Below are 22,174 nucleotides of genomic sequence, written 5' to 3' on the forward strand. Positions count from 1 at the left end.
CAAACAGAGGTATTAGGCCCCATCCAGCAATTAAAAAAAAAAAAAAAAAAAAAAAAGCTTAATCAGAGCTAGAAGGTAGAAGCTCAGCTTTATTCAGTTGAGGACAACACCAGGCAGGGGCAGACACCGTTAGTAGGCCGGAACCACCAATCTTTTAAAAAACAGCACTTAATGAGAGCCAGAAGGTAGAAGCTCAGCTTTATTCAGTTGAGGACAACACCAGGCAGGGGCAGACACCGTTAGTAGGCCGGAACCACCAATCTTTTAAAAAACAGCACTTAATGAGAGCCAGAAGGTAGAAGCTCAGCTTTATTCAGTTGAGGACAACACCAGGCAGGGGCAGACACCGTTAGTAGGCCCATAACCACCAATTTTTAAAAAAACAGCACTTAATGAGAGCCAGAAGGTGGAAGCTCAGATTTATTCATTTGAGGACAACTTGAATTAGGGACTGCAGACAGACTTACCAGGCTGTCCCCTGTGTGGACCATGCATCCAATACATTAACCCATTGCGCCACAAAGGACACGTAACCTTCCGTGGCCATGCCTACCGCTCCATGTGTCTGTTGTCAGGTGTACCTTTGGACTCACAGATTGACAGAATGAAAGGATAAGGCTTCCAAGGCCTAACATAATAAAATGGGCTGGCTGTAGGCACTTTATAATTGGTTCCAGGGGTACACGGGCAGCAGTGGTCAGGTGAGTGGAGGCCTAGTGGAAGGAGGGACCGCAGACAGGCTTCGAAGGCCTAACATACTAAAATGGGCTGGCTGTAGGTGGAGCGCCCCCACACCGCCGCAGGGCCGAGGGGTACCCGGAGCCGGGCCTCTGAGTCTCAGTTCTGGGGTTGTCACGGTGGCTAGACCCGGTCCGTGGCCCTGTCTGTCAGTGGGGGACGTCCGGTGCAATAAGGGGTGTTGTAACGGTGCAGTTGTGGGGTGCAGGTCGCGGTAAATAATGAGGACACCAGGTTGCAGTCTCTTTACCTCTTTACTGAAGATCTCTGGGTCCTCAATCCAGAATACGGCTCACCAGGCTGCGCAAGTCCGGCCGGTCCAATGACACTTCCAGAGTTCTCTTCACAGGAGGAAATCTGTGCCTTCCCCCTAGCGCTATGTGTTGTAGTCCTTCCCTGCTGTGCTTACGGAAAGTACCCCACAACTGTTGTGTCTGTTTCTGATGTTCCCTCACAACTCGACTAGATGATGTTCTGCTAATCCTCCGTCCCTCCCTGAGGTTCGGGTAGGAACGGCACCCGTTTGACGGGTAGGCCTGGAGTTCTTCCGGGACCCTAGAGACGCCCCTCTCCCACAATTGCCTCCCATGACTTCATAGGTGATTTGAGTTAGACAGCCCGCCTGAGACTGACTGTCCTGCCGCTGTTTGGAGTATTGCTTGAAGCTGAATGTTATTCTACTCCCTCGGCGTTCCGGCCACCGGTAGTGCGTCTCAGTAGGATGTTGCTTCGGTCTTACAGCACGACTCCTACTGGTATTTCTCCTTTGCGTGATCCCGTTTCTCACTCAGCACAATCTATCTCTCTTCTAATCCTTTCTTGGGCACCGCCGCTACCCGGAGCAGGCACGGTCCCGTTACGTTCGTTCTCGTTGCCAAGCCTCTGTCAGGATCCCACCCCTGACAGAGACCCTACTGTATCTTCCCCTACAACACCCTCTGCCACAAGGTGTTGCCTGGTTCCAACCCAGTCAGCTTTCTGATCTAACTTCCTGCCTGACCCCCAGTTTACCCACTATGGTGGGGAGTGGCCTAATGAATAGCACCCTTAGCTCCCCCCGGAGGCCCGGCTGTGAAATGTATTGGTGTCTGTGATACCTGATCAGATGAACTCCTTCAGTGCCATCGGACGCACCATAGCTCCCCATAGTGGCGGAGCCACAGTACTGCAACGACCAGGACTCTGGGGCGCTGCATAGGCACTTTATAATTGGTTCCAGGGGTACACGGGCAGCAGTGGTCAGGTCAGTGGAGGCCTAGTGGAAGGAGGGACCGCAGACAGGCTTCCAAGGCCTAACATAATAAAATGGGCTGGCTGTAGGCACTTTATAATTGGTTCCAGGGGTACACGGGCAGCAGTGGTCTGGTCAACGGAGGCCGATTGTAATGAGTGTCTGCCAGTTAGTAGTCCAAAACAACAAATAAATGTGAATGTCTCGCATTAAAACAAAACAAAAACACTAAAGGGTGCAATCATTAGGTTCAGGGGTGGGATCCTCTGCCTTGTTTCAGACCTACTAATTTAGCGCAAGGTATTTACTGTGGTAAATAGAGGACACTGCCCCTGACTATGTTAAGTACCATCATACATGTCAACACAATGGTATTGTCAGTGGCAGGTATGGAAGGATGTCAGCGCATAGACTAAACATTGGTGGAAGTGTGAGAGATAACTGTGGAAGTGGTAGAGCAATGTTTGACCTGGGGGTGGGTGAACTCTCTTGTGGCCGGCGGTACAGGCCCAGGGCCCCTCATGTTACAACAGTGTGTCTGACGTTGGGTGCGCACCACCACCGCCAGAGACACTTTATTGTACTATGAGGGACCCAGTAGCAATGCCGTCAACCAAAAGCGAGCATACCCACCTCTTCAGACAAACAGCAGTCTCACGGGTGCTTGCGCCAAGTCGCGATACCACGGCCCCGTGTGGGGAGTTTGGCCATTTAGGGAGGTGTAAACATGTCGTATGCTGGACAATCAGCTGCAGCAAATTAGACATTAGAAAAGTAATTCACAGTAGTCCACAGGCAAGAGCTTTTCATAGGAAAGCTAGGTGTCGGCCGGGCAAGGTGGGGCAAAAGATTTCGAAATCCAGTTGTGGTTCATTTTAATGAATGTTAGATCATCAACATTTTGGGTAGCCAGACGAGTCCTTTTTTCGGTTAATATTGAACCTGCAGCACTGAATACTCTTTCTGATAGGACACTTGCTGCCGGGCAAGCAAGCTCCTGCAATGCATATTCTGCCAATTCTGGCCAGGTGTCTAATTTTGATGCCCAGTAATCAAATGGGAATGACGGTTGAGGGAGAACATCGATAAGGGATGAAAAATAGTTAGTAACCATACTGGACAAATGTTGTCTCCTGTCACTTTCAATTGATGCAGCAGTACCTGTCCTGTCTGCGGTCATAGCAAAATCACTCCACAACCTGGTCAGAAAACCCCTCTGTCCAACGCCACTTCTGATCTGTGCACCCCTAACACTCCTAGTCTGCTGCCCCCTGGAGCTCGTATGAGAACGATCACGTGCGCTGTGTGCTGGGAATGCCTGAAGCAAACGGTCAACAAGAGTTGATTGTTTGGTTGCTAATATTAGTTCCAAGTTCTCATGTGGCATAATATTTTGCAATTTGCCTTTATAGCGTGGATCAAGGAGGCAGGCCAACCAGTAATCGTCATCGTTCATCATTTTCGTAATGCGTGTGTCCCTTTTTAGGATACGTAAGGCATAATCCGCCATGTGGGCCAAAGTTCCAGTTGTCAAATCTATGGTTGTGATTGGTTGAGGGGCAGTTTCAGGCAAATCTACGTCACTTGTGTCCCTCAAAAAACCAGAACCCGTCCTTGCCACGCAACCAATTTCCAGTGCCCCCGGGAAAGCTTCCGCATTAAAAATATACTCATCCCCATCATCCTCCTCGTCCTCCACCTCCTCTTCGCCCGCTACCTCGTCCTGTACACTGCCCTGACCAGACAATGGCTGACTGTCATCAAGGCTTTCCTCTTCCTCTGGTGCAGACGCCTGATCCTTTATGTGCGTCAAACTTTGCATCAGCAGACACATTAGGGGGATGCTCATGCTTATTATAGCGTTGTCTGCACTAACCAGCCGTGTGCATTCCTCAAAACACTGAAGGACTTGACACATGTCTTGTATCTTCGACCACTGCACACCTGACAACTCCATGTCTGCCATCCTACTGCCTGCCCGTGTATGTGTATCCTCCCACAAAAACATAACAGCCCGCCTCTGTTGGCACAGTCTCTGAAGCATGTGCAGTGTTGAGTTCCACCTTGTTGCAGCGTCTATGATTAGGCGATGCTGGGGAAGGTTCAAAGACCGCTGATAGGTCTGCATACGGCTGGAGTGTACAGGCGAACGTCGGATATGTGAGCAAAGTCCACGCACTTTGAGGAGCAGGTCGGAGAACCCAGGATAAGTTTTCAATAAGCACTGCACCACCAGGTTTAAGGTGTGAGCCAGGCAAGGAATGTGTTTCAGTTGGGAAAGGGAGATGGCAGCCATGAAATTCCTTCCGTTATCACTCACTACCTTGTCTGCCTCAAGATCTACTGTGCCCAGCCACGACTGCGTTTCTTGTTGCAAGAACTCGGACAGAACTTCCGCGGTGTGTCTGTTGTCGCCCAAACACTTCATAGCCAATACAGCCTGCTGACGCTTGCCAGTAGCTGGCCCATAATGGGACAACCGGTGTGCAACAGTGTCATCTGGCGATGGAGTGGTTGGTCGACTGCGGTCTGTGGAAGAGCTGTAGCTTCTGCAGGAGGACGAGGAGGAGGGGGTGCGAACGCCTACAGCCAACTGTTTCCTAGACCGTGGGCTAGGCACAACTGTCCCGAAATTGATGTCCCCTGTGGACCCTGCATCCACCACATTCACCCAGTGTGCCGTGATGGACACATAACGTCCCTGGCCATGCCTACTGGTCCATGCATCTGTAGTCAGGTGCACCTTTGTACTCACAGATTGCCTGAGTGCATGGATGATGCGCTGTTTAACATGCTGGTGCAGGGCTGGGATGGCTTTTCTGGAAAAAAAGTGTCGACTGGGTAGCTCGTATCGTGGTTCAGCGTACTCCATCAGGGCTTTGAAAGCTTCGCTTTCAACTAACCGGTAGGGCATCATCTCTAACGAGATTAGTCTAGCTATGTGGGCGTTAAAACCCTGTGTACGCGGATGCGAGGATAAGTACTTCCTTTTTCTAACCAGAGTCTCATGTAGGGTGAGCTGGACTGGAGAGATGGAGATCGTGGAACTTTCAGGTGTGCCGGTGGACATGGCAGACTGAGAGACGGTTGGAGACGGTATTGTTTCCGCCGGTGCCCTATATGCAATATTTCCTCCTACAAAACTGGTGATTCCCTGACCCTGACTGCTTTTGGCTGGCAAAGAAACCTGCACAGATACTGCCGGTGGTGCGGAAAATGGTGGCCTTACAGTGACGGAAGGGATGTTGCGTTGCTGACTAGCTTCATTGGCCGAGGGTGCTACAACCTTAAGGGACGTTTGGTAGTTACTCCAGGCTTGAAAATGCATGGTGGTTAAGTGTCTATGCATGCAACTAGTATTGAGACTTTTCAGATTCTGACCTCTGCTTAAGCTAGTTGAACATTTTTGACAGATGACTTTGCGCTGATCAATTGGATGTTGTTTAAAAAAATGCCAGACTGCACTCTTCCTAGCATCGGATCCCTTTTCAGGGATTGCAGACTGAGCTTTAACCGGATGGCCACACTGTCCTCCAACAGGTTTTGGCTTTGACACGCGTTTTGGCCCAGATACGGGACCGGCAGATGGAACCTGTTGCGATGTTGATGCCTGCTGCGGCCCCTCCTCCACCTCCGCTTCTGAACTACTGCCGCCTGCACCCTGTTCCCCCAATGGCTGCCAATCGGTGTTAACAACTGGGTCATCTATTACCTCCTCTTCGAGCTCGTGTGCAACTTCGTCTGTGTCACCGTGTCGGTCGGTGGTATAGCGTTCGTGGCGGGGCAACATAGTCTCATCAGGGTCCGATTGTGGATCAGTACCCTGAGAGGGCAATGTTGTGGTCTGAGTCAAAGGAGCAGCATAGTACTCTGGCTGTGCATCAGTGCACTCCATGTCAGAATCTACTTGTAATGGGCATGGCCTGTTAAGTGTTTCACTTTCTAAGCCAGGGACGGTATGTGTAAAGAGCTCCATGGAGTAACCCGTTGTGTCGCCTGCTGCATCCTTCTCTCTTGTTGTTGTTTTTGCTGAAGAGGACAAGGAAGCGACTTGTCCCTGACCGTGAACATCCACACAAGCGACGCGCTGTTTTTACATTTACCAGTTTCAGAAGAGGAGGCAAAAGAGCTAGAGGCTGAGTCTGCAAGGTAAGCCAAAACTTGCTGTTGCTGCTCCGGCTTTAAAAGCGGTTTTCCTACTCCCAGAAAAGAGAGCGTTCGAGGCCTTGTGTAGCCAGACAACGAACCTGGCTCCACAGCTCCAGACTTAGGTGGAATATTTTTATCCCCACGACCACCTGATGCTCCACTACCACTACCATCATTACCAGCTGACAATGAACGCCCACGGCCACGACCTCTTGCACAAGACTTCCTCATTGTTTTAAAAACTTAACCAAAGTAACTTTATTTGTTGCTGTCAAACAACTTACACGGTGAGCTATAACTTCAGTATGATTTCAATATCCCTTTACAGGTTGGTGAGACCACAAGGAAAATCAGGCCCAATGTTACACACTCTGTTTTCTGTGGCACCAAATCACAGAGATGCCACACACGCAGGACTGTCACTCAAGTACAAATGTCAATATTAATCTCCCACCTATTTTATTTATTTATTTTTTTCAGGGAGACTTTAGAAACCAAATCAAGCAAAAAAATTAATAGGCTTTCTATGGCCCACTGAGTGAGAGATGGCACACACAGGAGTCAGGAGTGGCACACAAGCCCTGAGGCCAATATTTTTCTCCCACTGATTGATGTAGTGATTTTTTTTCAGGTAGATTTTAGAACCCAAATCAAGCAAAAAAATTAATAGGCTTTCTATGGCCCACTGAGTGAGAGATGGCACACACAGGAGTCAGGAGTGGCACACAAGCCCTGAGGCCAATATTTTTCTCCCACTGATTGATGTAGTGATTTTTTTTCAGGTAGATTTTAGAACCCAAATCAAGCAAAAAAATTAATAGGCTTTCTATGGCCCATTGAGTGAGAGATGGCACACACAGGAGTCAGGAGTGGCACACAAGCCCTGAGGCCAATATTTTTCTCCCACTGATTGATGTAGTGATTTTTTTTCAGGTAGATTTTAGAACCCAAATCAAGCAAAAAAATTAATAGGCTTTCTATGGCCCACTGAGTGAGAGATGGCACACACAGGAGTCAGGAGTGGCACACAAGCCCTGAGGCTAATATTTTTCTCCCACTGATTGATGTAGTGATTTTTTTTCAGGTAGATTTTAGAACCCAAATCAAGCAAAAAAATTAATAGGCTTTCTATGGCCCACTGAGTGAGAGATGGCACACACAGGAGTCAGGAGTGGCACACAAGCCCTGAGGCCAATATTTTTCTCCCACTGATTGATGTAGTGATTTTTTTTCAGGTAGATTTTAGAACCCAAATCAAGCAAAAAAAATTAATAGGCTTTCTATGGCCCACTGAGTGAGAGATGGCACACACAGGAGTCAGGAGTGGCACACAAGCCCTGAGGCCAATATTTTTCTCCCACTGATTGATGTAGTGATTTTTTTTCAGGTAGATTTTAGAACCCAAATCAAGCAAAAAAATTAATAGGCTTTCTATGGCCCACTGAGTGAGAGATGGCACACACAGGAGTCAAGAGTGGCACACAAGCCCTGAGGCCAATATTTTTCTCCCACTGATTGATGTAGTGATTTTTTTTCAGGTAGATTTTAGAACCCAAATCAAGCAAAAAAATTAATAGGCTTTCTATGGCCCACTGAGTGAGAGATGGCACACACAGGAGTCAGGAGTGGCACACAAGCCCTGAGGCCAACATTTTTCTCACACTGATTGATGTAGTGATTTTTTTTCAGGTAGATTTTAGAACCCAAATCAAGCAAAAAAATTAATAGGCTTTTTATGGCCCACAATTTGAGAGAGAGATGGCACACCCAGGAGTCAAGACTGGCACACAAGCAGAAAGGGCAATATTAATCTCCCACTGTTTGAATTTTTATTTTTTTTTCAGGGAGACTTTAGAAACCAAATAATAAAACAAAAAAAAGGCTTTCTATGGCCCACTGAGTGAGAGATGGCACACACAGGAGTCAGGAGTGGCACACAAGCCCTGAGGCCAATATTTTTCTCCAACTGATTGATGTAGTGATTTTTTTTCAGGTAGATTTTAGAACCCAAATCAAGCAAAAAAATTAATAGGCTTTCTATGGCCCACTGAGTGAGAGATGGCACACACAGGAGTCAGGAGTGGCACATAAGCCCTGAGGCCAATATTTTTCTCCAACTGATTGATGTAGTGATTTTTTTTCAGGTAGATTTTAGAACCCAAATCAAGCAAAAAAATTAATAGGCTTTCTATGGCCCACTGAGTGAGAGATGGCACACACAGGAGTCAAGAGTGGCACACAAGCCCTGAGGCCAATATTTTTCTCCCACTGATTGATGTAGTGATTTTTTTTCAGGTAGATTTTAGAACCCAAATCAAGCAAAAAAATCAATAGGCTTTCTATGGCCCACTGAGTGAGAGATGGCACACACAGGAGTCAGGAGTGGCACACAAGCCCTGAGGCCAATATTTTTCTCACACTGATTGATGCAGTGATTTTTTTTCAGGTAGATTTTAGAACCCAAATCAAGCAAAAAAATTAATAGGCTTTCTATGGCCCACTGAGTGAGAGATGGCACACACAGGAGTCAGGAGTGGCACACAAGCCCTGAGGCCAATATTTTTCTCACACTGATTGATGTAGTGATTTTTTTTCAGGTAGATTTTAGAACCCAAATCAAGCAAAAAAATTAATAGGCTTTCTATGGCCCACTGAGTGAGAGATGGCACACACAGGAGTCAGGAGTGGCACACAAGCCCTGAGGCCAATATTTTTCTCCCACTGATGTAGTGATTTTTTTTCAGGTAGATTTTAGAACCCAAATCAAGCAAAAAAATTAATAGGCTTTCTATGGCCCACAATTTGAGAGAGAGAGATGGCACACCCAGGAGTCAAGACTGGCACACAAGCAGAAAGGGCAATATTACTCTCCCACTGTTTGAATTTTTTTTTTTTTTTCAGGGAGACTTTAGAAACCAAATAATAAAACAAAAAAAAGGCTTTCTATGGCCCACTGAGTGAGAGATGGCACACACAGGAGTCAGGAGTGGCACACAAGCCCTGAGGCCAATATTTTTCTCCCACTGATTGATGTAGTGATTTTTTTTCAGGTAGATTTTAGAACCCAAATCAAGCAAAAAAATTAATAGGCTTTCTATGGCCCCCTGAGTGAGAGATGGCACACACAGGAGTCAGGAGTGGCACACAAGCCCTGAGGCCAATATTTTTCTCACACTGATTGATGTAGTGATTTTTTTTCAGGTAGATTTTAGTACCCAAATCAAGCAAAAAAATTAATAGGCTTTCTATGGCCCACTGAGTGAGAGATGGCACACACAGGGATGGCACTCTAGCAGAAATGCCAATCTTAATCTCCCACAAAAAAAAAAAAAAAAACAGGGACTGTCCTACAATTACTATCTCCCTGCAGTAATCTCAGCCAGGTATGGCAGGCAGCAATAAGGAGTGGACTGATGCACAAATTAAATAAAAAGTGTGGACAAACAAAAAAGATAGCTGTGCAGAAAGGAAGGAACAAGAGGATTTGTGCTTTGAAAAAAGCAGTTGGTTTGCACAGCGTCGTACACACACAGGCACAGCAACGCAGCTATCAGGGTCAGGGAGCCTTCTAGGGCAGCCCAATGAGCGACAGCGCTGAGGAAAAAAAAATGTAGCTTCCACTGTCCCTGCAAACAAAAGGTGGTGTTGGACAGTGGAAATCGCTACAGCACAAGCGGTTTGCAGCTTTATGTACCCTGCCTATCACTATCCCTGCTTCTGAAGAAGCGGCAGCAACCTCTCCCTACGCTCAGATCAGCAGCAGTAAGATGGCGGTCGGCGGGAACGCCCCTTTATAGCCCCTGTGACGCTGCAGAAAGCAAGCCAATCACTGCAATGCCCTTCTCTAAGATGGTGGGGACCAGGACCTATGTCATCACGCTGCCCACACTCTGCGTTCACCTTCATTGGCTGAGAAATGGCGCTTTTCGCGTCATTGAAACGCGACTTTAGCGCGAAAGTCGCGTACCGCATGGCCGACCCCGCACAGGGGTCGGATCGGGTTTCATGAAACCCGACTTTGCCAAAAGTCGGCAACTTTTGAAAATGAACGACCCGTTTCGCTCAACCCTACTAAGGGTATGTGCACACGCTGCGGATTCCATTGCGGAATTTTCCGCTTTTTGCAATCCACAGTGCAAAAAGTACTGCGGATTTATCGCGTTTTTTTGTGTGATTTCCACTGCGGTTTTAGACACCTGCGGATTTTTAATATGGAGCAGGTGCCAAACCGCTGTGGATTCCGCACAAAGAATTGACATGCTGCGGAAAATAAACCGCAGCGTTTCCACGCGTTTTTTTCCGCAGCATGTGCACAGCGGTTTTTGTTTTCCATAGGTTAACATTGTACTGTACACCGCATGGAAAAACGCTGCGGATCCGCAGCAAATAGTAATAAAGCAAAATAAGACGACCCTGCCCGTGAGAGCTTACAATCTACAATGAGGTGGGGAGATACAAAGTACAGGTGTGTATTTACAATGATGTATTTACAATGATGGTCCAGCCATCTTCAGGGGGTGGGGGGGTAGATGGAGATAGTGAATGGGCTACACACACACAACCATAAAATGACTTTGATTAGGGAACGTGATAGGCCGCTCTGAACAAATGTGTTTTGAGCGAGCGCCTAAAACTGTGCAAGTTGTGGTTGGTTCTAATATCTTGGGGTAGAGCATTCCAGAGGATTGGCGCAGCACGGGAGAAGTCTTGGAGTCGGGAGTGGGAGGTACGGATTAATGCCGAGGTTAGTCGAAAGTCGTTTGCAGAGCGCAGTGGTCTGTTAGGCCGATAGACAGAAATGAGGGAGGAGATGTAAGGGGGTGCCGCACTGTGCAGAGCTTTGTGAGTGAGAACAAGTACTTTGAATTGTATCCTGTAATGAATGGGCAGCCAGTGTAACGACTGGCGAAGAGCGGACCCGTCCGAGTAATGATTAGCCAGATGGACGACCCTGGCTGCTGCATTAAGGATGGACTGGAGAGAGGAAAGTCGCGTGAGGGGGAGGCCAATTAATAGAGCATTGCAGAAGTCCAGGTGGGAGTGGATTAGGGCGACAGTAAGAGTTTTTGTTGTCTCCATGGTGAGAAAAGGGCGGATTCAATAGATCAATCTGTCCCCATATAGTATCATGTATCATGTATAGTATCAGCAGGAGGGCTGGCAAGTCGGAGTCAGTGTCCATTTTGGTGGAGTTGGTATCAAATGGACAGACTGACGCCTTAAATACATTATATCATACGTTGGGTGCAGGATGTGCTGTAATTTTTTCATAATAATGTGGGAAAGTTATGAAATGTCCTATAAATGAGCATTTTGCTAATTCATGAACGATTGGCAACATGTTTATATATATGAACTCTCGTCTGTTCAGCCAGTATTTAAAAATGTGCATGACACACAAACACACACACACTCACACACTATCACTGTGTGTCTATACAAAGCCATCTACATATACTAATAACATATATTCAAGTTAGAATAATGCAAAAAATTACATTATATATACATATATACATATATATACATACACATATAAACACACACACACCTACATGGCACATGCTTATACACACACATACATGTACATGGCACACACTTATACACACATACATGACACGCACATATATACACACATACATATACAATAGAGAAATGAACACATTCCCCATATATACAGGTGTATATTACATTCCATGAGCTTTATAGGTGGGGCAGCACGGTGGCTCAGTGGATAGCAGCGCTTGCAGCCTTGGGTTCTAATCCCACCTTGGACAACATCTGCAAGGAGTTTGTATGTCCTCCCCGTGTTTGTGTGGGTTTCCTCCGGTTTCCTCCCACATTCCAAAGACATACTGATAGGGAATCTGGATTGTGAGCCCCATCGGGGACAGTGATGATAATGTGTGCAAACTGTAAGGGTATGTGCACACGCTGCGGATTTTGCTGCGGAACCGCAGCAGGTCTGCAGCGGTTTCCCATGACTTTACAGTACAATGTAAACCTATGGGAAACGAAATCCGCAGTGCACGCGCGGAAACGCAGCGGTTTATATTCCGCAGCATGTCAATTCTTTTTGCGAATTCCGCTGTGGGTTTACACCTGCTCCAATAGAAAACTGCAGGTGCAAACCCGCAGTGGAAACCGCAATAGAAATTGCGATAAATCCGCAGTGAAAACCGCAGCGGTTTTGCACTGCGGATTTATGAAATCCGCTGCGGAAAATTCCGCAATGGAATCCGCAGCGTGGACACATACCCTAAAGCACTGCGGAATATGTTAGTGCTATATAAAAATAAAGATATTATTATTATTATTTTTTATATGGGGAATGTGTTCATTCTCCTATTATCTACATATATTTTATGTTCATCCCCCACCTATAAAGCTCAGGGAATATAATATACACCTGTTTATATGGCTTTGATATGAATGTATCAGCGCACAATGACCAGAAAATTAAGTACAGGCGCTCAGTGCATCCTTGGCGTGGTAAGCTGTAGGTACACCTTCCAACTTCCTTGTTTTCCTTGTTTTCCAGAGAATGTCAGAGAGATTTAAAACAAGAAGTTGGGCAGGTGAATTGGACTTCTTGGCCACACCAATTGGCGACCTACAGTTTTCGGGTTAAACAGATATTTTCACAACAGAAGTACTACACATAGTCACTTGGCAGCTCTAGGGAGTGCTAATGTATATATATATATATATATATATATATATATATATATATATATATATATATATATATATATATATATACACATACATACAGTACAGACCACAAGCTTGGACACACCTTCTCATTTAAAGATTTTTCTGTATTCTCATGACTATGAAAATTGTAAATTCACACTGAAGGCATCAAAACTATGAATTAACACATGTGGAATTATATACTTAACAAAAATGTGTGAAACAACTGAAATTATGTCTTATATTCTAGGTTCTTCAAAGTAGCCACCTTTTGCTTTGATGACTGCTTTGCACACTCTTGGCATTCTCTTGATGAGCTTCAAGAGGTAGTCACCGGAAATGGTTTTCACTTCACAAGTGTGCCCTGTCAGGTTTAATAACTGGGATTTCTTGCCTTATAAATGGGGTTGGGACAATCAGTTGTGTTGAGCAGAAGTCTGGTGGATACACAGCTGATAGTCCTACTGAATAGACATAGAATTTGTATTATGGCAAGAAAAAAGCAGCTAAGTAAAGTAAAACGAGTGGCCATCATTACTTTAAGAAATGAAGGTCAGTCAGTCCGAAAAATTGGGAAAACTTTGAAAGTGTCCCACTCCCCAAGTGTAGTGGCAAAAACCATCAAGCGCTACAAAGAAACTGGCTCACATGAGGACCGCCCCAGGAAAGGAAGACCAAGAGTCACCTCTGCTTCTGAGGATAAGTTTATCCAAGTCACCAGCATCACAAATCGAAGGTTAACAGCAGCTCAGATTAGAGACCAGGTCAATGCCACACACAGTTCTAGCAGCAGACATCTCTACAACAACTGTTAAGAGGAGACTTTGTACAGCAGGCCTTCATGGTAAAATAGCTGCTAGGAAACCACTGCTAAGGACAGGCAACAAGCAGAAAAGACTTGTTTGGGCTAAAGAACACAAGGAATGGACATTAGACCAGTGAAAATCCGTGCTTTGGTCTGATGAGTCCAAATTTGAGATCTTTGGCTCCAACCACTGTGTCTTTGTGCAACACAGAAAAGGTGAACGGATGGACTCTACATGCCTGGTTCCCACCGTGAAGCATGGAGGAGGAGATGTGATGGTGTGGGGGTGCTTTGCTGGTGACACTGTTGGGGATTTATTCAAAATTGAAGGCATACTGAACCAGCATGGTCACCACAGCACCTTGCAGCTGCATGCTATTCCATCCGGATTGCGTTTAGTTGGATCATCATTTATTTTTCAACACGACAATGACCCCAAACACACCTCCAGGCTGTGTAAGGGCTATTTGACCAAGAAGGAGAGTGATGGGGTGCTACGCCAGATGACCTGGCCTCCACAGTCACCAGACCTGAACCCAATCGAGATGGTTTGGGGTGAGCTGGACCGCAGAGGGAAGGCAAAAGGGCCAACAAGTGCTAAGCATCTCTGGGAACTCCTTCAAGATTGTTGGAAGACCATTCCCGGTGACTACCTCTAGAAGCTCATCAAGAGAATGCCAAGAGTGTGCAAAGCAGTCAACAAACCAAAAGGTGGCTACTTTGAAGAACCTAGAATATAGGACATATTTTCAGTTGTTTCACACTTTTTTGTTAAGTATATAATTCCACATGTGTTAATTCATAGTTTTGATGCCTTTAGTGTGAATGTACAATTTTCATAGTCATGAAAATACAGAAAAATCTTTAAATGAGAAGGTGTGTCCAAACTGTTGGTCTGTATACTGTAATATATATATATATATATATATATATATATATATATATATATATATATATATATATATATATATATATTGTACTGTGATTATCTTTGTGGGTATACACACACATACACCTACAGATAGGCCCAGTACTCATAGATACATATAAACACTTTGCACAGTTACAGTGACACACACACAGTCATGGCCAAAAGTGTTTTTATGTAGTGGTGTGTACTTTGGCTATCTGTGCATGTATGTGTACACACACACACACACACGCACACACTGGTAATCATACAGTATATTCTATATTAGTACCGGAGACTCAGTAGACAGTATGTGTATAGGTAAATATCACTTAAGGCGAACCTATCACCAGGTTTGGCCGCTATAATATGCGGCCACCACCTTTCAGGGCTTATCTACAGCATTCTATAATGCTGTATATCTGACCCCAATCCGACCTAAAAGATAAGAAAAATAAGTTTTATTATACTCATCTGCGGTCCGGTCCGATGGGCGTCGCAGGTCCGGGTCCGGCGCCTCCCATCTCTTGTGATTGCCACCCTCCTATTGTTTCATGGCCTGTGCAGGCGTGCTTATCTACCCTGTTGAGGGCATAGCAAAATACTGCAGTGCGCAGGCGCTGGGCCTCTCTGACCTTTCCTGGCACCTGCGCACTGCAGTACTTTGCTCTGCCCTTAACAGGGTAGATAAGTACGCCTGCACAGGAGCGCGATGCCGGGAAGCCACGAAGCAACAGGAGGGCGGCGATCATAAGAACATGGGAGGCACCGGATCTGGACCTGCGACGCCCATTGGACCGGACCGCCCAGGGAGAATAATAAAACTTATTTTTCTTATCTTGCAGGTTGGATGGGGGCAGATATACAGCATTATAGAATGCTGTAGATAAACCCTGAAAGGCAGTGGTCGTATCTTTTATCGGCCAAACTTGGTGACAGGTTCACTTTAACTGGGCATTCCCGGGGCCAGACAAATTGCCAATTCAGCTGCATCAGGCCCAGAAGAGGAGTGAGGCCACTGACACCAGCGAATATTTCAGCTCGATCTGCATCCTCAGACGCACATTCAGCTGAGATATATTGCAGCGCAGGTGATCCGCCAGTTCCGCTGCAGTGCACGCCACTGACCAATTTGCTTCCAGGATCTGATCTTGGTGTGTCCATGACGGGGGGCATATGGCAGTGACGTCATGAGCGATGGTGGGGATGCTGAAGTCAATTGGCGGCTCCTGCGCCGGTTGCAGAAGAGGACACCGTGTGGCGTGGGTGCAGAGAAAGGTGCGTAGAATCGTTTTTTTTATGTGTTCCAGAAGAACAAGACAACTTATCAGAGAAAGGGGCATGTAGCGCTGTGCCCGACATGGTGTCCCCTCCTCTCTCCATGCAGGGACACCAGCTTACTCACCGGCCCATGATGCTGTCTTCAGCATGCTCCTGCCTCCTCCCTCCACTATGCACGCTGCACTGTGTCCCGACGGTGTGCCTAGGGTGCGTGTATGCGCGCTCCCCTGTTCTAAAAGGGGCATCACGCACACATGGTAAATGCTCCCATTGACAATGACATGAACAGTCTATAATTTTAATGGTCGGTTAATTTTAACATTCAGAGATAGTGTCACGGGGCAGTAATAGGAAAACAGGAGATGAGGAATCTGGGCCCCTGAACTGCCCCTCAGGCTGGCGGGATCCCGGTCTTTCCTTTACTTGGGGGTGCCCTTGACGGTAGGGAGGCCCAAGTCACCAACCTGTCCCTATCTCCTGTTAAACCCTGAGCTAAACCCCCAGAGGTCAGCCTAAAACTACACAGGGGGAACTTGTTAATGATATCAAGGCAGCTGGGACCACAGACACCAAGAAAACCACTGGTAACACATTACGCCGTAAAGGTTTTAAATCCTGCAGTGCTCGCAAGGTCCCTCTGCTCAAAACGGCACATGTGCAGGCCCATCTGAAGTTTACCAATGAACACCTGGATGATTCTGTGATTGGGAGAAGGTGCTGGGGTCAGATGAGACAAAAATTGAGATCTTTAGCATTAACTCGACTCGCCATGTTTGGAGAAAGAGAAATGCCTATGACCCAAAGAACACTGTCCCCACTGTCAAGCATGGAGGTGGAAACATTATGCTTTGGGGTGTTTCTCTGCTAAGAGCACAAGACTACTTCACCGCATCAATGGGAGAATGGATGGAGCAATGTACAGTAAAATCCTGAGTGACAACCTCCTTCCCTCAGCCAGGACATTAAAAATGGGTCGTGGCTGGGTCTACCAGCAAGACTATGACCCAAAACATACAGCCAAGGCAACAAAGGAGTGGCTGAAAAAGAAGCACATTAAGGTCATGGAGTGGCATAGCCAGACTCAAGACATTAATCCCATAGAAAAGTTATGGAGGGAGTTGAAGCTCCAAGTTGCCAAGCGACAGCCTCAAAATCGTACTGATTTAAAGATGATCTGCAAAGAGGAGTGGAACAAAATTCCTCCTGACATGTGCGCAAACCTCATCATCAACAACAAAAAGTCTGACTGCTCTGCTTGCCAACAAGGGTTTTGCCACCAAGTATTAAGTCTTGGTTGCCAGAGGGATCAAATACTGATTTCTCACTGCAAAATGCAAATACATTTATATAATTTCTAAAATGTGATTTTCGGGATTTTATTGTTGATACTCTATCTCTCAATGTTAAAATTAACCTACCCTTAAAATTATAGACTGTTCAAGTCTTTGTCAGTGGGCAAACTTACAAAATCAGCAAGGGATCAAATACTTATTTCCCCCACTGTATGTTAGGTGGTTGGTGTGTAAGCAACTGTATGGTCCCCCATCCCTAGTCTGATAGTGTCCCATTTCCCATACCCTGTGTACTGTTATTAGTGCTCGCTTCCTGTGACTTCTTCGGTGGTGTCCGTATCCTGATATCGCGTCTGCAGTATCGGTTCCCTCCCGTCTCTTATTACGTAACATCCTCTCTATTTATGTATGGTGCAGTCCTTTATTATGTAGCATCCTGTTATGTGGAGCGCCGTCCTTTATTACACAGTATCATCTCTTGTCATCTACAGCACCGTCCCTTACATTGACTATTCTCATCATTTTTGTTATTCACAGCGCCCTCTCTTTATTGCATAGTGTCCTCTCCTGTAAAATGACAGCTGATGGAGCAGCATCTGACCAGAAGACCAGTCCATCAGCCGCATCCATCACAAAAGAAGCTTTACCATTCTCCATCAGCCATCATTTCAGTTTATATCTAACAAGATTGGACGATATGTAATAAAGAAAAGGGAGGTATAAATAACAAAAATAACGAGAATCTGATATGTAGGGGACAGTGCTGTATGTAACAAGAGGGAACTATGTGAAAAGGGACGGCGCTATACATAAAGAGAGTGCAGTGTGTAATAAGAGGCGGCAATATATATAATGAGAGGAGACTGTAAAAAAATATGTACCGTATGTAATTGAGTATAAGCCGACCCAAGTATAAGCCGAGACCCCTAATTTTGCCACAAAAAACTGGGAAAACTTAATGACTCGAGTGTAAGCCTAGGGTGGAAAATGCAGCAGCTACCGGTAAATGTCAAAAATAAAAATAGGTACCAATAAAAGTAAAATTAATTGAGACATCAGTAGGTTAAGTGTTTTTGAATATCCATATTGAATCAGGAGCCCCATATAATGCTCCATACAGTTCATGATGGGCCCCATAAGATGCTCCATATTAAAATATGCCCCATATAATGCTCCATATACAAATGTGCCCCATATAATGCTGCACAAATGTTGATTATGGCCCCATAAGATGCTCCATAGACACATTTGCTCCGTATAATGCTGCACAAATGCTGCACATGGCCCCATAAGATGCTCCATAGAGATATTTGCCGCATATAATGCTGCACATGGCCGCATAAGATGCTCCATAGAGATATAAATATATTTGCCCCATATAACGCTGCACATGGCCCCATAAGATGCTCCATAGAGATATTTACCCCCATATAACACTGCACATGGCCCCATAAGATGCTCCATAGAGATATTTGCCCCATATAACACTGCACATGGCCCCATAAGATGCTCCATAGAAATATTTGCCCCATATAACGCTGCACATGGCCCTATAAGATGCTCCATAGAGATATTTGCCCCATATAACACTGCACATGGCCCCATAAGATGCTCCATAGAAATATTTGCCCCATATAACGCTGCACATGGCCCCATAAGATGCTCCATAGAAATATTTGCCCCATATAATGCTGCACATGGCCCCATAAGATGCTCCATAGAGATATTTGCCCCATATAACGCTGCACATCTACTATATAATTGTCTAAGGGTCACTTCCGTCTTTCTGGCTGTCTGTCCTTCTGTCTGTCACGGATATTCATTGATCGCGGCCTCTGTCTGTCATGGAATCCAAGTCGCTGATTGGTCGTGGCAAAACGCCCACGACCATTGCCACGACCAATCAGCGACGCGCACAGTCCGGAAGAACATGGCCACTCCTTACTCCCGGAGTCCCCGCACGCAATGCCCGGCGCCCGCATACACCCCTCCGGTCACCGCTCACACAGGGTTAATGCCGACGGTAACGGTCCACGTTATGCCGGTTGTAACGCACTCCGTTACCACTGCTATTAACCCTGTGTGACCAAGTTTTTTACTATTGACGCAGCCTATGCAGCGTCAATAGTAAAAATATCTAATGTTAAAAATAATAAAAAAAATAAAAAATGATTATATACTCACCTACGCCGCCTTTCCCGCTCCTCGCGATGCAAGCGGCACGTTCCGGTGGCAAGGATGGTCTGGCAGAAGGACCTGCCATGACGTCACGGTCATGTGACCACGACGTCATCACAAGGCCTGCGCGGAAAGGACCTGCCGTGACGTCACGGTCATGTGACCGCTATACGGTCATGTGACCGCGACGTCATCACAGGTCCTGCGCGACAAGGACCTGCCGTGACGTCACGGTCATGTGACTGCGACCCGGTCAGGTGGCCGCGACATCATCACACCCTAAGACCGGAAGCTGCAGCCTGCACCCCACACAGGCGACAGAGCTACAATGCGCCTGCGGAAGGTGAGTATGTTTATTTTTATTTTTTTTAACCTGTGTCATACGTGGCTGGGAAATATACTACATGGGCTGTGCAATATACTTCGTGGCTCTGTGCTGTATACTATGTCACTGGGCAATATACTACGTAACTGGGCAATATACTATGTGGCTCCGTGCTATATACTACGTCACTAGGCAATATACAATGTAATTGGGCAATATACTACGTAACTGGGCAATATACAATGTAACTGGGCAATATACTACGTCACTGGGCAATATACTACGTGGCTGGGCAAAATACTACGTGGACATACATATCCTAGAATACCCGATGCGTTAGAATCGGGCCACCATCTAGTGGCCCCATAAGATGCTCCATAGAGATACTTGCTCCCATATAATACTGCACATAGCCCCATAAGATGCTCCATAGAGATATTTGCCCCATATAATGCTGCACATGGCCCCATAAGATGCTCCATAGAAATATTTGCCCCATATAATGCTGCACATGGCCCCATAAGATGCTCCATAAAAATATTTGCCCCATATAACGCTGCACATGGCCCCATAAGATGCTCCATAGAGATATTTGCCCCATATAACGCTGCACATGGCCCCATAAGATGCTCCATAGAGATATTTGCCCCATATAATGCTGCACATGGCCCCATAAGATGCTCCATAGAGATATTTGCCCCATATAACGCTGCACATGGCCCCATAAGATGCTCCATAGAGATATTTGCCCCATATAATGCTGCACATGGCCCCATAAGATGCTCCATAGAGATATTTGCCCCATATGCTGTTGCTGAAAAAAATCACATACTCACCTCTTGTCGCTCAGGCCCCCGGCACTTGCTATATTCACCTGTCCCATGTTCCACCGTCAGCGCCGCTGTGTCTTCCGCATCCTCTGCACTGGCTGCTCAGGCAGAGGGCGGCGCGCACTAATCGCATCATTACGCCCTCTGATCTGAGTGTCACTGCAGAGGACGCGGAAGACGGAGCGGTGCCGACGGTGGAACGTGGGACAGGTGATTATGTGACCGCTCAATACAGGAAGAATCTGTCAGCGCCCGGAGAACCAGGGACGTGCAGGGACCTCGCCAGGAGCAGGTGAGTATTATTAGACAGCTGCCGCTCCCCCTTAAGCCGAGAGGGGCAATTTCAGCCTAAAAAAATGGGCTAAAAAATTCTCGGCTTATACTTGAGTATATACGGTATATCTGTAGCTTGGTAGCCATGAAAGGAGAGGGGGCCCAGATACATTTCTTGCACAGGGGCCACAAACTCTGTGTCCGCCCCTGTATTTCATATTGACATGATTTAGAACTTTGTTTGTTTACCATTTTGGAAACAAGACCCCTCAGGGAACTTATCTAGATATGTGGTGAGCACCTTGAAACCCCAGGTGCTTCACAGAACATGAAAATTAAAAAAAAATCACATTTTTCCAACAACAATTATTTTAGCTCCAAATATTGCATTTTCACAAGGATAACAGGAGAAATTGCACCATACAATTGCCCATAACAGCCAAATCACAGAGCCGATTTCACAATATCAGAGCAATTTACATAATAAAGGTTATCTCTGTGAGCGGTGACACTAGTGGATCTGCGCTGGCACGGGAGGGGGGCACAGGGGTTTTTATTTTAACAGGGGAAAATAACTAGATTGAGAAGGGGTTGTCCTAGTAGAGGGAAACCCCTTTAAACAACAGCGCAATACCCCAACGAGCAGGAGGCCAGGAGAGCAGTGTCCTTCAGAGGACAAGATGAGACAACCTCGTTAAGAGCACAGAAACATCTTTTATAAAGACCAACAGTAGATTATTTTCACCCATAGTTTTTGTGGATTTTTTTTGCTTGTAAGAAACTCTGTTGTTTTCATTCATATTATTACCAGCTCTTCCCAGATGATATTTTATTTAATTCAGATATGTTTATGTCTTTTTATTCCTTTACAAGTCCTACAAAGAAACTTTTGGCAAAACACATGAACGAAACGTCACATTTAGGGCTTTTTGTAAAATAAACTCACCTAAAGTGAGCATCACACAATAATAAGCCTGATGTTTGTAGTACATTTAATATTTACCTGTTGTATTTTAGGCGACAGATGAAAAAATGCAGAAAAAGTGAAATACGAAAACTTGCTGGTTGCTGTACACTATGCTGATGGCATACTGGTACAGCGTGGGTTACAGGCACCCAGGACAATACAAGTATGTGCCCTTAACCCATGAAGCATTAGCGCTCCCTGAGTCCTTTCCAAAACCCAGTATTGCCAGTAAATTGTAATCTATGGGAAAATACTGATGTAATTATACTTTGAGATTTTATTTCTTAATTTTTAAAAATGTTTTCAGCTTTTTGCTGAAATCAGATCTCAAATTTTCAAAAAAATTAAACATTATACATTATTATATTTGTTTCATTTTCTTACTACATTTTTTATGTAACAGTTTTATTGCTCTAGCCCTATTCTTAATCATATATAATCCTATATAATCCTAACTCTATTCCTAATCTGGTCCCTAACCCCAGCCCTAAGCCTAGCC

General features: G+C 45.7%; 1 protein-coding gene across 4 annotated transcripts in view; it reads right to left on the reverse strand.

Annotated features, from left to right (window-relative positions):
• Positions 1–22,174, reverse strand: part of LOC143788926 (fatty acid hydroxylase domain-containing protein 2-like) — a 325,226-nt gene that overhangs the window by 189,681 nt on the left and 113,371 nt on the right. The gene's annotated exons all lie outside the window — the stretch shown is intronic.

This window comes from Ranitomeya variabilis, chromosome 8 (assembly GCF_051348905.1).
Source record: "Ranitomeya variabilis isolate aRanVar5 chromosome 8, aRanVar5.hap1, whole genome shotgun sequence".
Taxonomy (NCBI): Eukaryota; Metazoa; Chordata; class Amphibia; order Anura; family Dendrobatidae; genus Ranitomeya; species Ranitomeya variabilis.